Source organism: Pipistrellus hanaki (genome assembly GCF_964339955.1).
Source record: "Pipistrellus hanaki genome assembly, chromosome: 20".
Taxonomy (NCBI): domain Eukaryota; kingdom Metazoa; phylum Chordata; class Mammalia; order Chiroptera; family Vespertilionidae; genus Pipistrellus; species Pipistrellus hanaki.
Genome location: NC_140522.1, coordinates 14,933,138 through 14,953,097, shown reverse-complemented (window position 1 = coordinate 14,953,097; position 19,960 = coordinate 14,933,138).

The window sequence follows — 19,960 nt, the reverse complement described above, 5'->3', positions numbered from 1 at the left end:
CAAACATGATTTTCTGATGAGTGTTGATGTATTTGATTTAGTAATGCTTAAAAAATATATATTGCACTTTCTGACTAAAAACAGTGTTATCTGAATGCTAAACCAGCTAGCATTGTTTATGTTTTAACATCAAGTGTGAAATATTTTAAGAAAAACCTGACTTATTTTGTTGTTTATAATTTAGATGAACATATCTTGAATCATATTTTGTAGGTTAGTTTTCCACCTTGGGAACTGATGGCAAGTGACCCTATATGCATTTTCCTTTTGAGTAAATTTTTTCTTTCTAAACATTCAGTTGGATGAGGAGAGAGCCCAGGTTGAGGAAGTTCTCCGGAGAGGAGAACAAATGTTACATCAACCTATGGAGAAGAACAAAAAAACAACAGTTCTGGTTCATGTTACTGCTTTTGCGAACAAGATACAACAAAACTAAGGTATTGTCATGAGGTTGCTATGAGGTTGGCGAAAATGGGGTAATTCAAAGATGCTCAAATTGGTAAAACCATTGCTCTAAATGAGTGAAATTAAAGTCAGTTCAAGTAAATGCTCACTTCTTTTCTGACACTCCATTCCTCTGATTAATGACAGAAGGTTCAGTGAAGAATATCCTTTTAAAGGATGATTTTCCTTCCCCTGCTGCTGATTGGCCAGGAACCATTGTCATCCCAATCTCTGGTCAACACGGAGGAAGCCCTTGAGGCTGACATGCCTTACTCTGACATGGAAAAATTAGAAAGTGATATTGACTATTGGCTAAAAGTTGTGGAAAAGCATTTGGAATCCAGCGATGAAGATGAAAAGGTTGGTTCAGAGTTTTTCAAACTAGGCTGTTCTTATGTTTATTCTCTGTTAATTATAGTTTTACATCAATATTGTTTACCCAAATATCTGCCAAACATGAGTTTCTGATGTGCAAACATGATTTTCTGATGAGTGTTGATGTATTTGATTTAGTAATGCTTAAAAAATATATATTGCACTTTCTGACTAAAAACAGTGTTATCTGAATGCTAAACCAGCTAGCATTGTTTATGTTTTAACATCAAGTGTGAAATATTTTAAGAAAAACCTGACTTATTTTGTTGTTTATAATTTAGATGAACATATCTTGAATCATATTTTGTAGGTTAGTTTTCCACCTTGGGAACTGATGGCAAGTGACCCTATATGCATTTTCCTTTTGAGTAAATTTTTTCTTTCTAAACATTCAGTTGGATGAGGAGAGAGCCCAGGTTGAGGAAGTTCTCCGGAGAGGAGAACAAATGTTACATCAACCTATGGAGAAGAACAAAAAAACAACAGTTCTGGTTCATGTTACTGCTTTTGCGAACAAGATACAACAAAACTAAGGTATTGTCATGAGGTTGCTATGAGGTTGGCGAAAATGGGGTAATTCAAAGATGCTCAAATTGGTAAAACCATTGCTCTAAATGAGTGAAATTAAAGTCAGTTCAAGTAAATGCTCACTTCTTTTCTGACACTCCATTCCTCTGATTAATGACAGAAGGTTCAGTGAAGAATATCCTTTTAAAGGATGATTTTCCTTCCCCTGCTGCTGATTGGCCAGGAACCATTGTCATCCCAATCTCTGGTCAACACGGAGGAAGCCCTTGAGGCTGACATGCCTTACTCTGACATGGAAAAATTAGAAAGTGATATTGACTATTGGCTAAAAGTTGTGGAAAAGCATTTGGAATCCAGCGATGAAGATGAAAAGGTTGGTTCAGAGTTTTTCAAACTAGGCTGTTCTTATGTTTATTCTCTGTTAATTATAGTTTTACATCAATATTGTTTACCCAAATATCTGCCAAACATGAGTTTCTGATGTGCAAACATGATTTTCTGATGAGTGTTGATGTATTTGATTTAGTAATGCTTAAAAAATATATATTGCACTTTCTGACTAAAAACAGTGTTATCTGAATGCTAAACCAGCTAGCATTGTTTATGTTTTAACATCAAGTGTGAAATATTTTAAGAAAAACCTGACTTATTTTGTTGTTTATAATTTAGATGAACATATCTTGAATCATATTTTGTAGGTTAGTTTTCCACCTTGGGAACTGATGGCAAGTGACCCTATATGCATTTTCCTTTTGAGTAAATTTTTTCTTTCTAAACATTCAGTTGGATGAGGAGAGAGCCCAGGTTGAGGAAGTTCTCCGGAGAGGAGAACAAATGTTACATCAACCTATGGAGAAGAACAAAAAACAACAGTTCTGGTTCATGTTACTGCTTTTGCGCACAAGATACAACAAAACTAAGTTATTGTGATGGGGAGTGTCTGTGCCTTCGAATAACTCAGCCCTTGTCATTAGATGTTTCATATTGCATTCTAAACACACCATTTGGAATAGTGTCTCCTCGTTTTTGGTGTGCATCACTAAACATTTTTTTACTTTTAGGTGTTACAAGAGTCAAAGAAAATAGGGAGCATAAAATCTTATTATTGGTCATCTCTGTTGGATTTCTGATAATGTACTAAATCTTAAAAGGGACCTTCCTTTTATTTAAGAGTAGATTCCTATTTTGGATCTTTAGTTTATATGGAGTTGCCTGACCCTGTCAAAAAAAAAATGTCTAGTTTACAAATAACCAAATTTGGGAAGGTGATAAATGATGATTTATATTCTAGAAAAGCTTCACTACCAGCTCCCTTTTCAGTAGCCATAATCCCAGCCACATTATAAATGAGCAGCTGTTCCCCCAAGGTCTGTTCTTGTAACACATAAATGCAGAACTCTAGATTAAACATCTTGTTACTAACTCGATGATTTTTGTCTTGAGTTTCAGGTTCATTTAGGAATTATAACCATTTTTAGGGTCACTAATCAATGAACATGATAATTGTGATCATTTTACTATACTTTTGAACTTACAGGGGAATATCATTTTTCAGAAGCTCAATGTAGAGACACAGTGAAACTATGAAAGAAGCTACCTTAATTCATGAGTAGATGAACTGTGGTTATTTGCAAATAGTAGCCAGCATTTATTAAATTGTAGCCATCTACATGTAAAAGAATTCAACTCCTTAAGGACAAGTGTGTGGCCCATCACCTTTGTTATTTTGAAAGTTCTGATTAGAGGACACAGAAAATAGAATTATTAGGGCAGATAAGTAGTCCACTCAGTTTAGCTTAGTTTTCTCTGAAGTTAGGGTCTTAGGACCTTTTATTGTCTTATGTAGGATATTCATCTTCTATAATATTGTTCTCCAGCATTAAGATTATATATTGGATTACCTGTATGCTATTTTAATCAAAAATCCAATTACATTTCTTGTTATGTTATCAATTCTTATTTAACTTAGTTACATTTTTAACAGTGAGGCCCTGAGGTCTTAAATGTAATTGTGAGATTTAAAAAACGGGTGAAATAATAATAATATTAAAATGTTTCATTTCATATGGAAGGTTATTATTTGCAGCATGTTCTCCTGTCCTCAGTAACTCAGGAAAGAACCTGTTATGCTTTCCTGTTTGCTAAATAAGTTTCGGTGGCATTGGTCATAAAGTGAAACATTTCTGTTTAAGAGCAGGCTGCAGACGAAAATTAGAATAGAGATTGTTAAGTGTTTGAATAGCAAAGCAGGGCAAAAAATATAAAAACCTAAAACATAGTTTTAAAAAATTTGACTCCAAGTATTGTACTTTTCCACAAAATAATCTTGTGCTTTTTTCAGTTAATTGTGGGGATATTTTAAGAGATATACATTGTTATTGTTAATGATTTTACAGGCAATTCCTATTCAACAGAGGAGAACAGGCCAACTAGCTTCTGGAATTAAAGCATCACTTCCCCCTGCAGATTATTTGGTTGAGATTAACAAGTTTTTACTTTCTATGGATGATGCTGGATAGCTGATCTGGAAAGATCAATTAGTTATTAACTTTGTAAAGGGGGTTTCAGGGAGACAGATGATGACTTAGATTTGGACATGTCTGAATATCTAATTGCCAGACTGAAAGTATATTTTTGAGAGTCCTTGGCATCTTTAAACTCTGTGTGGTAGAGTTTAGAAACCAGGACCCAAGGAGAGAAGCCTGAGTCAATGGTAGAAAGGAAAACTCCTACCCTTTAGAATGTTAGCATTTGATGGGTGGGCAGATGAGACTTAGAAGGACACTTAGAAGGTCAGAGACAGGTGGGAGGAAAGTCAGGAATCCAGACTGTTCAGAGTTCAAGGGAGGGTGTGTGACAGCATTAAATGTTACAAAGGGCCAGGGCAGCTAAGGACTGGATGGCGTTCTTAATTTATTTTTTTAATTGATTTCAGAGGTGATGGGAGAGGGAGGGAGAGAGAAGCATCAGTAATGAGAGAGAATCATTGATTGGATGACTAACTCCTGCATGCCTCCTGAAACCAGGGAATGTGCCCTGGCTGGGAAAGAACCATGATCTGGTTCATAGGATGATGCTCAACCACTGAGCCACATGGTTGGGCTGGATGGTATTTTAATAGTAATGTTGGTGGAGTAGGGGCTTAAGCAAGACTGCAATGGATAGCAAAGCTGTCATGTAGGGTAACACTTTCTATTTGGGAAACAAGATCACCTTTATTTATATGGTACTCTTCTCTTTCCACTTGGCCGGATGCTATAGGTATGCAGAGATGTGCCCACTGCACTGAAGGAACGCGGCCAGAAGCCCTGCTCTGTTTCTCAGACAAGAACTGCTGGTAAGAAACAGTTTATTCCTTAACCATTTTTTATAAATATAGCAAGACATTATAACTATGACCATCATATATGAATTAGAGAAAACTTTAAACTGAAAAACACAACACAGTTGTGATCTGTTACTCTATTTTCAATTACTTGGAAGGAATGTCTTCTTTAAACCCAACTCATACTTGCCTGCAAGGCACTCATGAGAGAGAAGCTTTCTGCCTTTCTTGGAACAAGAGCGGGACCTGGTCCCCAAGAGAGCCTGGGAAGGGAAGGGAGGAGGCAAGGTGGGAAACTGAGGACATGCGGTTTTTCAGAAAGTCAGCTATAACCATTACCCAACATGCCCTGGGAGGGGTGTAATTGTATGCAGATCATGACTGAGAACAAAGGGTTAGGTATCCCGGAACCAGGTGGGAGATGGGGTTTTAGAAGAGTTCTCCATCCAGGAAAGCTATTTACTGATAGATGCCAATGATCACTTCTGTGTGGAGGGAAAAGTTTTCTCACTATTTCCTTCTCTCCTTGTCCCCATCAGAGTACGGGTTATGGCACCATAGCTATAACACCGTACCTTGCAAGCTCTCTGAAACACAGTGCCCTGCTCTCTCTCTTGACTCTTACTGGCCCTTTAATTTTGGAATTGGAAATTTCAGTAGATGATTTTGTCAAGATATATGCATACCTGTTGGAGCTTTTCATTTAAATTGTGCTGAATTTATGGATTGACGATATCTTTTAAAAAATTAATTAAGCCTTATCCAATATACCGTATGTTAAAGTGGGCTCCAGATGGCTCTAATAATTCAGCTATCTTTTGTAAAACTAAAGGAAAGCAATCAACCTTCCATCATTAAAAACAGAAGACAAGCACACACAACTGAGAGAGAATAATATATATCCAAGTTTTGAAGAAGACAAGAATCTCTAACTGAAAGTTCTGGAAAAACAATCTCCCAGGACAGATTTATGGATCTGATCACCCAAATTTGATAACATCTATATGTTAAAAACAAAACACACATTAAAAATCCTAAAGTAGAAACAGTGTTTTCATTAATATGGCAAGATTCATTGTTCCTATAAAAAATGAGTCCTTGCAAATAGAAATGGAAGCAGACAAAGACCACAGTTATAAATTATACTATAATTTGTTAACAAATAAAAAAAGTTTGCTCTCACTGATAATAAAAAACCAGTACATGAGCACACTGGTGAGCACTGTGTGTTCATCCATTGAGACAGAGTATCATTGGTGTATATCCTGGATGCGGAGTCCACATGTTGCTGTTGCAAATCTCAGTTTTTAACTTTTAAGGAAAATTAGCACTGCTATTTTATTTTGCTAATAAATATTAAATACATTACTTTTATTTTCATGTTTTCTGATCTAGTCATTGTGCTTTAGAAAATTGATACCAAAGTGTTCATCAGAAATAAGTTAAGTACTCTATACAAATGGAAGGAGCCAACTAAGTATCTAGCTATAGGGAAAGAGTTAAATAACAGGTAGTGAATATATATACATATTAGAGGTCTGGTGCATGAAATTTGTGCGTGGTGGGAGAGTGTCCCTCAGCCCTGCCTGCACCCTTTCCAATCCGGGACCCCTCAGGGGATGTCCCTGTGGGATTGGACCTAAACCCGCAGTCAGACATTTCTCTCACAATCCGGGACTGCTGGCTCGTAACCGCTCACCTGCCTGCCTGCTTGATCACCCCTAACTGCCTCTGCCTGCCTGCCTGATTGCCCCTAACCACTCTACCCTCCCTGCCAGCCTGATTGCCCCTAAACACCTTGCAGCCACCTTGGCTTTGTCCAGAAGGATGTATAGAAGATGTCCAGTCTAATTAGCATATTACCCTTTTATTAGTATAGATATTCTTACTTAGGTATTCACAATGATGTGGATGAAGAATTGCTAATGTTCATATTATAAAGTTAAGTGCTTTACAAGCTCTCTGAAAAACAGAAAACTATGAATAAGTTGGCTTCATAATTAAGGAAAACCGCTTGACAAAATAAAATAGCAGTACTAATTTTCACCCAGTTGGTGTATTTCTTACTATATCTTCTCTTGGTGTCGATGTTAGTTACTTTTGAGGTATTGCTGCCCTAGAATATTGTATAACTGGGTGTTTAATTGGCTTTACAGCTACCAAAGATACTGTCGGAAATACCATTGCCACTTCCATATGAAGAAATAAAAAACTCTCACCATTTTTTAACCTAATCTAAATTTTATATAAGCACACAGATGCATGTCAACATTGCCCCACTACAGTCAGAATATCCTGTTGACTGTGTACTTTACTACATTTTTTATTTCAGCTCACCCTGCTCCCCTAAAGGTGGTGCTCGCGTCCTCTGCTTCAGAGCCTCCTGCTCAGGCTCCTCCTACTTCAGAAATTTCAGTACCTGATGATCTGGATAAAACTACAACAGAACTAGCTGACTGGCTGATATTGATCGAACAGATGCTGAAGTCCAACATTGTCACTGTCGGGGATGTCGGAGAGATCAATAAGACGATTTCCAGAATGAAAGTAGGTTCACAGCATAGAGGTTTGTCATGGCAACACCTCCGCACACGGGTAGACATGATCTGTCTGGCTCCCTTTTGTTTGTCCTGAACTCTGGGGGAGTTAGCTTTAAGAACTTCTTTATCTGCCAAACAGCCAGCCCAGACTAGCTGGGAAGAGTCCAGATTTTCTTGCATTTGTGCTGTTTTGGTAAGATCACCTTTACCACGTGAGTTGTAGACTCAGTGTATATTTTCACATCTGAAACTGAGATTGTAAATCTAGTCTCATCAGTACAATGTAAACTAGTGTTACAGTTAATGCCTAGTATGATGTTTGATAATTTCCTGAAGTGCCTTTTCAACTTATGCTTTATAATGAGATAATTTGTTTAATTGCTGACATTAGAAGTGAGAATGCCTGACCATCATTATATATATACTATGCCATGCTAATTTGTAAGGTTATTTTTCCATATTCAGTGTGTGCTGGCTTTTGGGCTTGTGTGCTGTATAGAGAATAGAGATAAGGCACAGAATATACTAAATACAAACTGACAAATTTGTAATGAATCATTAAGTAATGACAGTGATTGCTAACTGTTATTAAGTGCTTAATGTGTGTTGGGCACTTTTGAAAGTAATCTACATGTTTACTTCCTTAACGATCTTTTGAGATAGTTACCACATGTATCTCAGATTACACATTTGCCCGGGTATGATGGAGGCACTTAATGTGTTCAAGGAGATGGTCTCTGCACAGAACAGAGTGTAATAACAGGCATTTGAGGATCTCACCACAGAAGACATGGTCAGGACAAGTAGTGGTGGGTGTGCAAGAAGACAAAAGTGCAAGAAGAGAGATTCCAGCCAGCATGACTCAGTGGTTGAGAATCAACTTATGAACCAGGAGGTCAGGGTTGGATTCCAGGTCAGGACATATGCCTGGGTTGTAGGCTCGATCCCCAGGGTGGGGTGTCCAGGAGGCAGCCGATGATATTTCCAACTCTCTCTCCCTTTTCTTTTCTCTCTGAAATACATTTTTAAAAATCTAAAAAATAATAAGAGAGAAAAGTATGAAACTCTTATAAAGTGCATGTAGAATTCGACCTGGCCACTTAAGTAGCTGCCATTTCTGGCCATGTCAATTTCCATTTTGAACTTTTTAAGAGTTAGCAGCAGCTCTACTGCCATATAACTGACAACTCAAGAAATCAAGTTTTGAATAAGGAAACTGACAGTCTCCTGGGCCAAGGCTTTTTGACATTTGCATGGAAGCATCATGCTGCAAGGAAGTTTTAGTCACTGTCAGCCTTGACTGGAGCAAGTGGCCCCCACGATACCCGTTTTGGCATAAGAGAAGTTTTATGGCATCAACCCTTACCCTTCCTCCCTCTCTCTCACACACAGACCATGTGAAGACACCCAATTCACACACGCCTGTCCTTGCTTACCCTTCACTATGAGGGAAAAGAAATAGGGGAGGAACAGACACCAGCCATGCAGACCAACTGATCACAGATAGGTATCTGAAAAGCTGTTTTCACAACCAAGAGCCCCTCAAGTCCCCTCACCATGCTGAGTCCTAGGAAAAAGCGTGCCCCCAGGAAGAGGAAGGCTAAGGTCTGAACACCAACTTTCTAATTTCTCTTCTTTGAGCCTAGAAGCCTCATTGGAAAATAACAAATACCTTGCCTGAAAATTTCCTGGAAAACATAATGTTTGCACAGGTACAGAGCTGGGATGCAGTAATTAGCAGCTATTATTACTAACATCTACAAAACTAAGTGCTTTAGGACCAAGATTAGCCCCATAAGAGTTACCATGTCCAAAATCATGTGTTGATTCCCAGTGGACACTCCACAGGAATAAGCAAGGGTGAGTAAATGTTTCCTTAAGGGTGTTTAATGGTTTTAAATTGCTGCCGACATGAATGCTTGTTCTGCCATATAACTGTTGAAAAGTAAGTGTTCAAAAACAACAGTTTGAAGAACCGAATCCAGTTCAGCAGAAGGAAGCCAGATAAATGAGGAAAGGCCCAACATTAAAAATGCCTGGAGCAGTGTCCCATAACTGCCCCTGTGAGCCACACCAGGGGGAGGGTCACTAAGACCAGCTGCTAACACCAGAGAGGAAGCTCTGCTCAGCCCTCCATTGGCTCCTCTTTCCTTGGAAGAAAAACATTGTCTCACTTCACTTGTAATAACGTCAATTCAGAGTGTCTTATATTAATTTTTTTCTCCCAAAGTTGCACTAGGTCATATTTTCAGGGGATGTCTTATCTTTTCATGTGCTAGGTCTTATTTTAGAGGTAACATGGTAGCTGCTACAGCATGGCTTAAGAGGGTAGCTGGTATTCATAAAAGCTCTATCTATGCCAGGGGTAATTAATTCTCTTATAAAAAACCCAAGTTTATTTTGAATCTCTAAGATGAAAAGAAAGCATATGCTAAAGATGAATCTTCAAGCCAGACACAAAGAATCTGTCAATGAATCTAGAAAAAAGAATTAACAAAGAAAGAAAGAAAACATGAAAAAAGAATGAAAGGTGAAAAAAAAGAAAAAGAAAAAAGGAGACTAATTCCCTAAATTAAGTATTTTTCTACTTGAGAGAAGAGAAAGCAGACTCACAAACAATAAAAAGATGTAACTAAAGCAAGACTGTCAGCCGGGACTGGTTTGGCTCAATGGATAGAGCATTGGTTTAGGGACTGAAGGGTCCTGGGTTCGATTCCGGTCAAGGGCATGTACCTTGGTTGCGGGCATATCCCCGGTAGGGGGTGTGCAATAGGCAGCTGATCGATGATTCTCTCTCATCGATGTTTCTAGCTCTCTATCCCTCTCTCTTCCTCTTTCTAAAAAATCAATAAAATATTTTTAAAAAAATTAAAGATGATTTAATCAATTTATGTCTGTTATCAGTTAGCAAGCATTAAATCACTGGATATTAATGTTTTTAAGATTCATTAAAATTTTCCTTAGACAACTAAAGAACATTTTCATGTCAATTTTCAATTTTATAGTAAACCAGATATAAGGAACCAACTTTTTAGTTTAGCTACTACTTTTTTAGTTCATAAAAACTAAAACTAACCTGAAATTTAATTTCTTCTTACTAGCACAACATACTACCTGGAGCAAACAATACCTGGTTGGAGGTATTCTCTAGTCTCTGAACCAGAGAATGCCCTCTCTGAGTCAGTTCCTCAGAATCACTGTTGATCTTCTTGGATGCCTTAGGGTTATCAAGTAGTTGACCCACATCCTGGCCAATCTCACTCAGCTGGTCCAATGCTTGATGCTTCATTTCCATGTCTTCCTTCAAAATCTAGTATTTCAGATATTTGTTAGATGACTCCCTTTTAACAGGACTTTATCTTCCTGTTCCCCGGTCAGGGCATGTAAAAACATGTATATATTTTATAGTAGAATGTACCCTTGTAATTATCTGATGCTAAAACATAAGAGTCCTGGTTCTAGACCATTCCATGGCAGCATTCCTGTGTTAGGTAATGTGTCCTGATCTGGATTTTCTAAATGGCTTTAACCATTGATGTAAAACACTAAAAGATCACGGGCTTACAGGACAGATGCTGACAATGACATCACTTACAGCTAGGGGCAGAACACTGATGCTTAGCTCCTTTTGGTCTCTGAAGTTCCTTGTCTGGACATTATTTAACGCCTCTTCTTTTTCAGTGAGCCAAGCTTTCAGCAAGCACTATAAATAATAACAAAGTTAGATATACACTTGGGGAATCACTTGGTAATGCGATTCAATCAAGTTCCCAAATCTCTAGCATTTATATTCTTAGAAGCGTTATCCTTATCTTGAAAAAGAAGGACTTCCAAAACCTAAGCACGAGGCATGAGTGACACAGAAAAGATATTATCCTTATTAAGTTTGCAACAGATCAACCTGAAATTAGCCTCAAACCTTAGTAAGTAAACCTAATTATCAGAGAGGTGGGGGATCTAAAAGGCTATTGGAGTCTCCAAAGAATCACATTGTAACTCTCCAGAGACATGAGGAGTCTGGGAGATTGCCTTGTTTCAGTCCCGTGTTTTAGGGAGGAGAGAGAGGAGAGCCAAGTTATACATCCAAGGTCCCTTGGCGAGTTCACAGAAGAGCCAGATCAAAGACCCACACTGCAAAGCTAATGGTTTTTCCAGAGCATCATTCCAGAAAACCACACCAACCCTCAGGTTCAACAGCAATTATGGTCAGAGGAAGAAGTCTGAGGATAGTCCAAAGAATAAAGACAGTTAAACTTCATTGGCCAACAATACATGTTGTTTTAGGCAGAAGTAGGGAGATCAATTTGAAGCAGGATGGAAAACAACATAGTTACATGCGGATAATTCTTCCCAAAATGTGGCATCCACCGCACCAACCCTTTTCTGTAGGACGGGTGTGTATGTTTGGGGAGGAAGGGGTTCTTGGTTCTATGTTTGCAATAGGATCAATTCTTTCTCTAACTGTGTTTTTTTAATCAGTGAATTTTACAACTATTCCTTTCCTCTATATTACACAAACAAAAAGATGAAGATGAAGGACATAAAGCGCAAAAGCGGATCCTGCCCTCAGTAATAGTAAGCGTAATAAGATATGAGCAGGGGTAACTATGGCCCAAGATACAAAGTGCAGACATCACTTAAGAGATGGCTTCCAGTTTGGAGATAGGGAGAGTGAGGGATTTATACATGACTTCATGGTTCTTGATGGCTGCAGAGAACTTAAAAATGAGGTGATGGGTCTAAGGATATTCCATGGCCGATGCCAATCCTTAATCAAAAACACAAAGGCTAGAAAATAAATGAAATACAGCCACTCTTTCAAAAAACAAAGACAACAAAACAACAACCCAAACCAAAGGCACCTACAGAGCCCCATGCATTGGAATTGACAGTAAAGAAGGACCAGCACTATTCCTGTGACACAGGCAGCCTCGCCATGGGCTAGGGACTGGGAATTCAGGGTTTGAGCACTGGGCACATGGAAGGGCAGAGGGAACACTGAGGTTGGAAAGGTAGGTTGGAGTTCTTTACAGAATAGTCCCCCTGCCACAGTTGACACTGGCTGGTGCTGCAGAAGTTTGGAACCAATTTCTCAGAGCCCATTTGCTGATGCTCAAGACCTTGGCAGCTGAGTTAGAAATAATCCCATGAAGGAGGTTCTAACTGGGATACGGCTGACTTGGGGTCATTCCTAGGATCGCAGATTTCTCTACATTAAGTACCCATGCTGGATTCAACTCTCCATTTTCAGACGATCCCTCCTTCTACGTCACTAGCAGAAAGCCATTCCAAGGTGAGATGTAAACCTAAAATACTGGCCAGAATATCAGCTACACCTGACTTGTAATTATTTTATTTTCCAAATTAAAATTCTATCCAAATTTTAAATAATTTTACTTAGCAGAAGTAACACAATAGTTTTCTCTGGCAATAAATGTCGCCCTCCTAGTGTCATTATTAAATTAAACTTTTAACTGCTCAATGTTACACTTTGGAGTGAAAACAAGGGTTTAAGTAAATGTAAGTATTACGTAAAGTGAACTGTAAATATTCCAGAAATCAGAATCTGGTCCATTATGAGATTCTTAACAGGAAGGCTGTGGCCAATGATTGGTGGTGGGGAGAAGTGATTAACAATTTATACTGGGACAAATTTTGTACCCCACTATTGAAGAGGTTCTAGCTGCACCATATTTATTAAACCACAAAGCATCACATACTTGTTTTTATTGCCTGAAAAGCATCCAGTTCTTCTTTTGTAGATAGAAATGAGATGCATTTAAAAGAATTGAAATGGACACTGAGATGAGGAAATAGAGTATCTGCTTATTTTCTAAACCACAACGGTTTGGTGTTTCCAGAGAAATGTTTGCTTATTTGCATTCTGTTTTGATGGCTGCTTTTCTGGAAGGATGTAGGAGGCAAAGGGCCACTGCTCTGACTGAAAACCTAAAATTTCATTTTCTATGGTAATACTTAGTGGGAAAAAGACATACTATTATCCAAATGTTAAATCAATGGTGTTGCTAAATAATGTTTCCTAATTAATTGCAGTAGTTAATTCTGTTTTAAAACCATTAAAAATTCTTGTGATTTAAAAGCCACAAAACATTAAGTGGATTCCTTATTTATGTAGCACAAACCATATGCTAGGCACTGTGTTGGTACAAGTTCAAATACATTGCCCAGTACAATGCAATGAAACTATAATGTCAAGCAAACCATGAAAGTAGCATGTCTAAGTACTAACATTCTTAAAAATAACCCAGATAAAATTGTTGTTACAATGAGCAGCACAGTACAATCTCTATGAATACTCTTCATGTAAAATGGATACAAATCTGACTTTAAAAATAACGAATAATTAAAATTAGAAGAAAAGTAAACTTTGTTCTAATGCCATAATTAAAGATGAGTTACCTTCCACCTCTATGGATAACAGTTTCATACCTGTTCTTCCAATAATCCCTGCCACAAGATATTGATTTCGTGTAACCTATTCCAGCATCTTCAGTCCATCGGCACACTGTGTCCAACGTTCACCAAGTTCCTAGTAAAGGGAGAGACCATCCTTTGGTCAGCACAGCTTTCAGAGACAGTTATAAAAATCCTCAATTAAATTCTTGACATCAATTGTTCTCTATTACCAAGCTTTAGAAGTTGCTTTAAAAAATAATACAGATGAATTCTCTATATTTATAGATGAGAAAAACTAATTTCCATAGGATGTAACTATTTTATACTACATAGCTAAAAAGTAGCACAACTAGAACTCTATCATATAACTGTCTACTCCAAATTCCTGCCCTTTCCATTTTATTCTGGTTTTTATTTGAGAATTTAGCATTTTTATAGACATCTTCAAAATAGAGCAAACATTCACTTTTTGTGCTGAAATTGTATGCAGGCTATAATTGTCTTTAAAACAAAATACAATACACCAGTAATTTTTTAACCACCTTTACATGCCAAGAAAATTTTCATCTGTAATACACAAAAGTTAGGGAAAAACTTTTAACCTTATAAAAACTATGTGTTAAATGAGAGTATTCCTGTTAAATATACTTAATTAACTTTTTTCTCTTCACATCTCATGATCCATAAAACGTCACAAAATTTAAGCACAGGATTTGTACAAGTACTAGCAAAACTAAATAATTTTGATTATCGGTACTTTTTTTAAAAAAAAGTATTCTCATAATATGTTTCCCAATAAATTATTTTGTTACCAGTATATAGATAATAACTAACAAGTGTTCAACTTATTTCTATTTTACTTAAATATGAGCAAGAATTATTTAATTCATGTTATCTTATTTTGATATGTAATACCAGAGAAAGCTTTGTACAGGGCAACGGGTTGAAGACAGAGCCAGAAAACAGGCCTCATCTTGAAAACTCGCCGTCTAAACAGGCTAGACACGAATGCCTACCTCTCAGGTTACTATAATAACTATGAACTTCTGCACAAAGTCTCACAACCACTAGCCAACTTTAAATGAAGACACATGTCCAAAAGTTTCTGAAAATCATAAGTTGGCAACATCATAGCAGATGATACCACTATTAAGTCAAATGAAATACCAAACAACCTCTTTGTAAAGACTTGATACCATAACCTTTGTGAGGAAAAAAAAAAGCAATTTGTTGGGGTCCCTAAAACTTCTATTGAAATTCACACATGTTCCACCAAAAAAACAGGGTTAGGAAATCCTACACAGCTGAAATTCTCAAATTTTAATATGCATGGACTTTTTTTTAAGTGCAGATCCAAGGAGCTCTAGTCCCAGGAATTCAGTTCTGCCTGAAGCCCGGGAATCTACATTTCAGCAAATTCCTTAAGTGATTCTGAGTAAGAAGCCTGTGGGCCACTTGTTGAGATTGATTCCTGTGCCTCCCAACCTAGCTACTATTGCACATAAAGCATCCTGCCCACTCACCCCAAGGGCGGATGGAAAGGAATGGTACCGAGGTCCTCCTGTCACCATACGCTGTGGAACCCCAGCTGGGAAGGACAGCCTAAAGTAGGTTCTTCTACTCTTCTACAGTGTGATGAGACGTAAAGAATAAGGGTACATGTACTGGGGTCTCAGACCACGGGCCCCTTGGGTTCCACCTTCTTCTCAGGGTCCTTACCTGTAGCTGATCTTCCAGAACAGCTGTGGCACTCTCACCGCTGTTTTCATCAACAATCACCACCATGTGAGTTAATGAATTTACCTTCACCTGTTCAGCCTCAAAATTATTTTGCAAGCTCTAGAGCAGTGTTTCCCAACCTTCTCTCATGATGCGAATCACCTGGTGGAGTTGTTAAAACACAGATTCCTGAATCCCAATTAAGAAGTGCTAGACTAGAATTTTTGAGAACATATAGGTAAAATTGCATACCTAACTTAGTGCTCTGTATATAAAATCTGTCTTAGAGCACTATTTAAGTATACAATTTTACCTATTTGTTCCCAAAAATTCTAGTTTAGCACTTCTTAGTTGGGATTCAGGAATCTGTGTTTTAACAACTCCACCAGGTGATTCTCATCATGAGAGAAGGTTGGGAAACACTGGTCTAGAGAAAGAAAAAAAAATTAAGATATACCATTATCTCTACTCTCTCACATTTACCTATTTAAAATCCACTTGGTTGTCAATAGTAATTAAGGACATTTAATGAGGCATCGTGTTTAAATTTCCAATCATTACCCTAAATGTTCTACTAATGAAACAAGCCCGTTATACATCTTTACATTTCAGTATGAACCAAAGCAGTTTGAAAATGCAGTGTCATAACAGATGGCAAGTGGGATGTCTTTACTTTCAGTCCAAATTGTGGTCATAATAATAATAATAATAATAATAATAATAATAATGTAGCATAAATGAGTTGAATGTCTATACTAGGAATTAAGGAAAGAATGTAGAGTTGGTAAATTTAAAAAGTCCTGAATTTAACTATACAATGATCATTTTCTCTAGTGCAGCATGGCATAAAGTGAGAGATGAGTAGATAATATTTGATAGTCGGAAGCTATTCTCAATAGCTATCCAGGAAAGCAGATAAAGATTAAGATGACTGTCATTCTCACTCCTTACACAGGAAGAGCATGGCAGGTGGTAAGATGTATGTATACAGGTAATTTAATTAAACACTACCAACAGTGTTGTCAAATGCCTTTGAGTTGCATTTAAGGTATCCCTAAAACTTTATTTTTCAGTAAATATATGTATGTATCAGTTATCCAGATATTTCAATGAAAAATAAGTTTATTCAGAAAACTTGCAGAGGGGCTAGTTGTTACCTTGCCTTGACTATGAAAAGTTTTCTTCTTAATTTGTGATGAAATTAAATTATCCACTAAAGTTTGATTCTTCATTTAGTGCCAGATACTTTTCCAGATTGGAGAAGAAGCAATAGATTTCCTTAAAGGGCAATACAGATAAATCTGAGAGTTTGCTTCTTTGCACGGCATTGATGCTCACACACTAGAGTTCTTAACCAGTTACAGGTCCAAAACAACCCCTGAGAATCTTAGGGAACCTCTGTGCTTTCTTAAGAGCACTATACATAGCCACATAAAATGTTAGTAAAGCCACGTCCTCATGGACTCTGGCCTCTAAGCTGCTTATTAGCAGGGGACACTGAAAAGTATCAAATTCCTGCAGTAAGGTCAGAAGCCCATGAGAAGGCTAGGTGCTGCTGTTTCAAAGTTGATGGGGTAGAAAAGAAAAAAAATGAGCCAGATTTACTTTATGATCTTCTAGCAGCTTTTGCAAGGATTGTAAATTGTCATCCAGGGGACAAGTCTGGAGTCTCCATCTTCTGAATGCGTTCTTCCGTGAGAGTCAACCAGGCGGAGAGCTGCTGCAGCTGCTGCTTCTGCAACTCCATCAGCAAGTCCTGCAGCCTGTGTGGAGGGACACAGCATCAGCCCCACTTGCTTTTCCCCTTTGCAAAGGCAAATGCACATAATACACACTCCTGGCAGCTAACAATCTGGGTAGAGTGGGGGGTATGGGGTGTCCGGCAAGGAAACTCACTCCTGTCTAACCATTTAAAGCAGCACTTAGTCTTTAAATATAGAAACAACACACACACACACACACACACACACACACACACACACACTTTCATTTTCCTCCTAAATGGAATCAATTAAATGCAGTACAAGAATGCAAATAACAGCAGCCACCATTCCTATCAGAATCATTGTTTCTTCAATCAAGAATTCCTGCATATTAAATAGGTGGAAATTGCAATGGAATGTAGTTTGCTCCTTAATACACAATGCAGAGAGGGGGGAAAGAACCATGGGAGCCTGGGGGAGTGTGAGGGGGGCAGGATTGCTTTGGAAAATGTAACAAATTGTAAATAAATACTACATAGTCCTGTCTTCACATTGAGTTAATGGTTAGCCAATTTGATACCGCACATCAATATCTATCCATATAAAATATCCTTTCCTATACCTGATGTCTGTACTCCAACTTCTACCTTTTAATTTGGTTATCACATCAAGATCATACAAAAATTCCTGCACCATCACACATTGTACAAGGCAAGCTCTGTAATTATCTTGCATTCACAGACCTTTATTTCAACTCAACTGGACAACACACATAGTGGAATAAAGTGTTCATTTCTTTGCTTCCACTCACCAGGACTGTCTGTCCATACTCTCTACCCTGAGGGCCTCCCACCTAGCATTCAGCATGGTCATCTGTTCCTGGATTTCAAACTCCTCTTCATCTCACAGAGTCCCCTGTGTTATCAGCTGGTTTCCTGCCTGCACACTGCTCTGGTGCACAGTCAGCTCCATCATAAAAGCCTGGAAGAGGACATCACTGTGACTTGTGAGCAGCTCATTGAAAAAAAAAATAAATTATTGTTTCAATATCAGGAATGCAGAAAAAGGCAGCCATGAAGAGTGCAAATAAAGTAGACTTTGGCCCAACTTTGAATATAGGAAAGAGGCACTGGCTTAACTAAAAAGGGGGAATCTATCAAAGAAAACAATATTACATCTGCTAATAGTAACTATTTTTAAGTAAATGCTGATGATGCTACTGAGAGACCATGACATGGAATTCTGAGAAAACAGAATAAATAAAACACCGTGCTCACCCAAGAGAAACTGCTTAAAGCACCCGACAATTGCTATTATTTTCAAACGAGAACAGCACATAAGACCTGTCGACTCACATACTGGCCCAAAAGTAAACTTACTTCACTAAAAGGAAATCTCCATACAAGCTAATCACTACAGTGCAATATACTATACTCTCAAAATAGTAGGAAATGTTCATTGTAAAAAGTGTACATGAACACTGGCTACGAATTTGCTTAATCGTACAATAAATAAAAATAACGGCTTTCTGGGGAACATTCCAAGTCCAAAGACTGAGTGCATTGTATTAATTAGCCACTTGGTGTTTTAAGGATAACCATGCACTTCAGAAACCAGCAGTGCTGTGCACTGCTTTGTGTCCGTGGCTCCACAGAAGTTACATGTTACAATAAGATTAAAATCTGAGACCTAATTCCAATGCAAAGTGAGAATCGCCCCTGCCAACTTTAAAACAAAACCCTCATTTAAATGTCAGGAGTCCTAAAATGTGCCATGTCCTTTCTGCACGGCAGAATGCAGGAAGAACCCACATCAGGGCAGAGCCCGAGGAGGCACAGGCACCATGGCAGGCATGGCTCCCTCACAGGCCACAGATGACTTACCTCGTTGGTGGCAAACTGCTCTTTGACTTCCTCCAGGTCCTCCTAGAAGTCGTCCTGCTCCTGGAACGTGTCCTTGGCAGAAAGCAGCCAGGTCAGCACCTCCTCCAGGGCTGTCTGGTAGCTGTCCAGGTCCATGTCCACCTCAGTGATGGTGCTGGGGGTGTCAGCCCGCGGGCTCAGTGTTCCTCCTCTTGCGCTGAGCTCTAGGAAAACAAAGCCGAGAGGAAACCCCAGGCAGCGTGACGATGAGGTGTTTGTTCAACAGAGACAGGCTGCATGGAGAGCAGCCAATAGGAAGCCCCCCTCTGTGTCTCAGACATGCAGCCAGTTTGCAGGCCCTGGGAAAGCCAGGCTGGAGCTACTCAGAGGGCATGTATTGGTACCTCAAGAACACAGAGCAACCTGCTTTCCTGGATCCTGTGCTCATGGGGAGGCTCACATAGGTGGGAAGTGACAAGTAACCCACTTGAATCACTTCTGAATAAAAGTAAAATGGCTCTTAGTGAAGCTGGAAACTCCGTGGTCCCAGTAAGAGATGCTGTTTGAGTTCAGCCAGGGCTAAAATAGGAAAGGTGCGTGCAGGATGGTGTTGGGCCTTAAAGGATAAATATCAGTTAAAGAAAAGGACATGAAGATTAGAACTCTGCTCTGACATTAGCGAAACTGCTTTTACTGAAATGCATGTTAGCATTTTATTTTTGACCCTGAAAGGCAGGCACACATACAGGCTGCCGATGGTGATTTTTGGAGGCTGCTACCTCTACTTCACTTGCTGGTCTGGGTTTATTGTTGTTGTTTTAAACCCATGGGAATAAATTCATCCCAAACCATGGAATATTTTTATTTACTTTAGAATCTTATAACCAAATGAACTCTTTTTTGTTCATTGGTTCCCTTTTAGAGCAAAACTTCTTTAAAATCTGCTGACAGCCCATCTTCATGTAATCACTTCCCATCCACAATGTTTATGTGTTTCAAACATACAGCAATGTAGAGGGGAAACATAAGAAATTCTCATGGATTTGA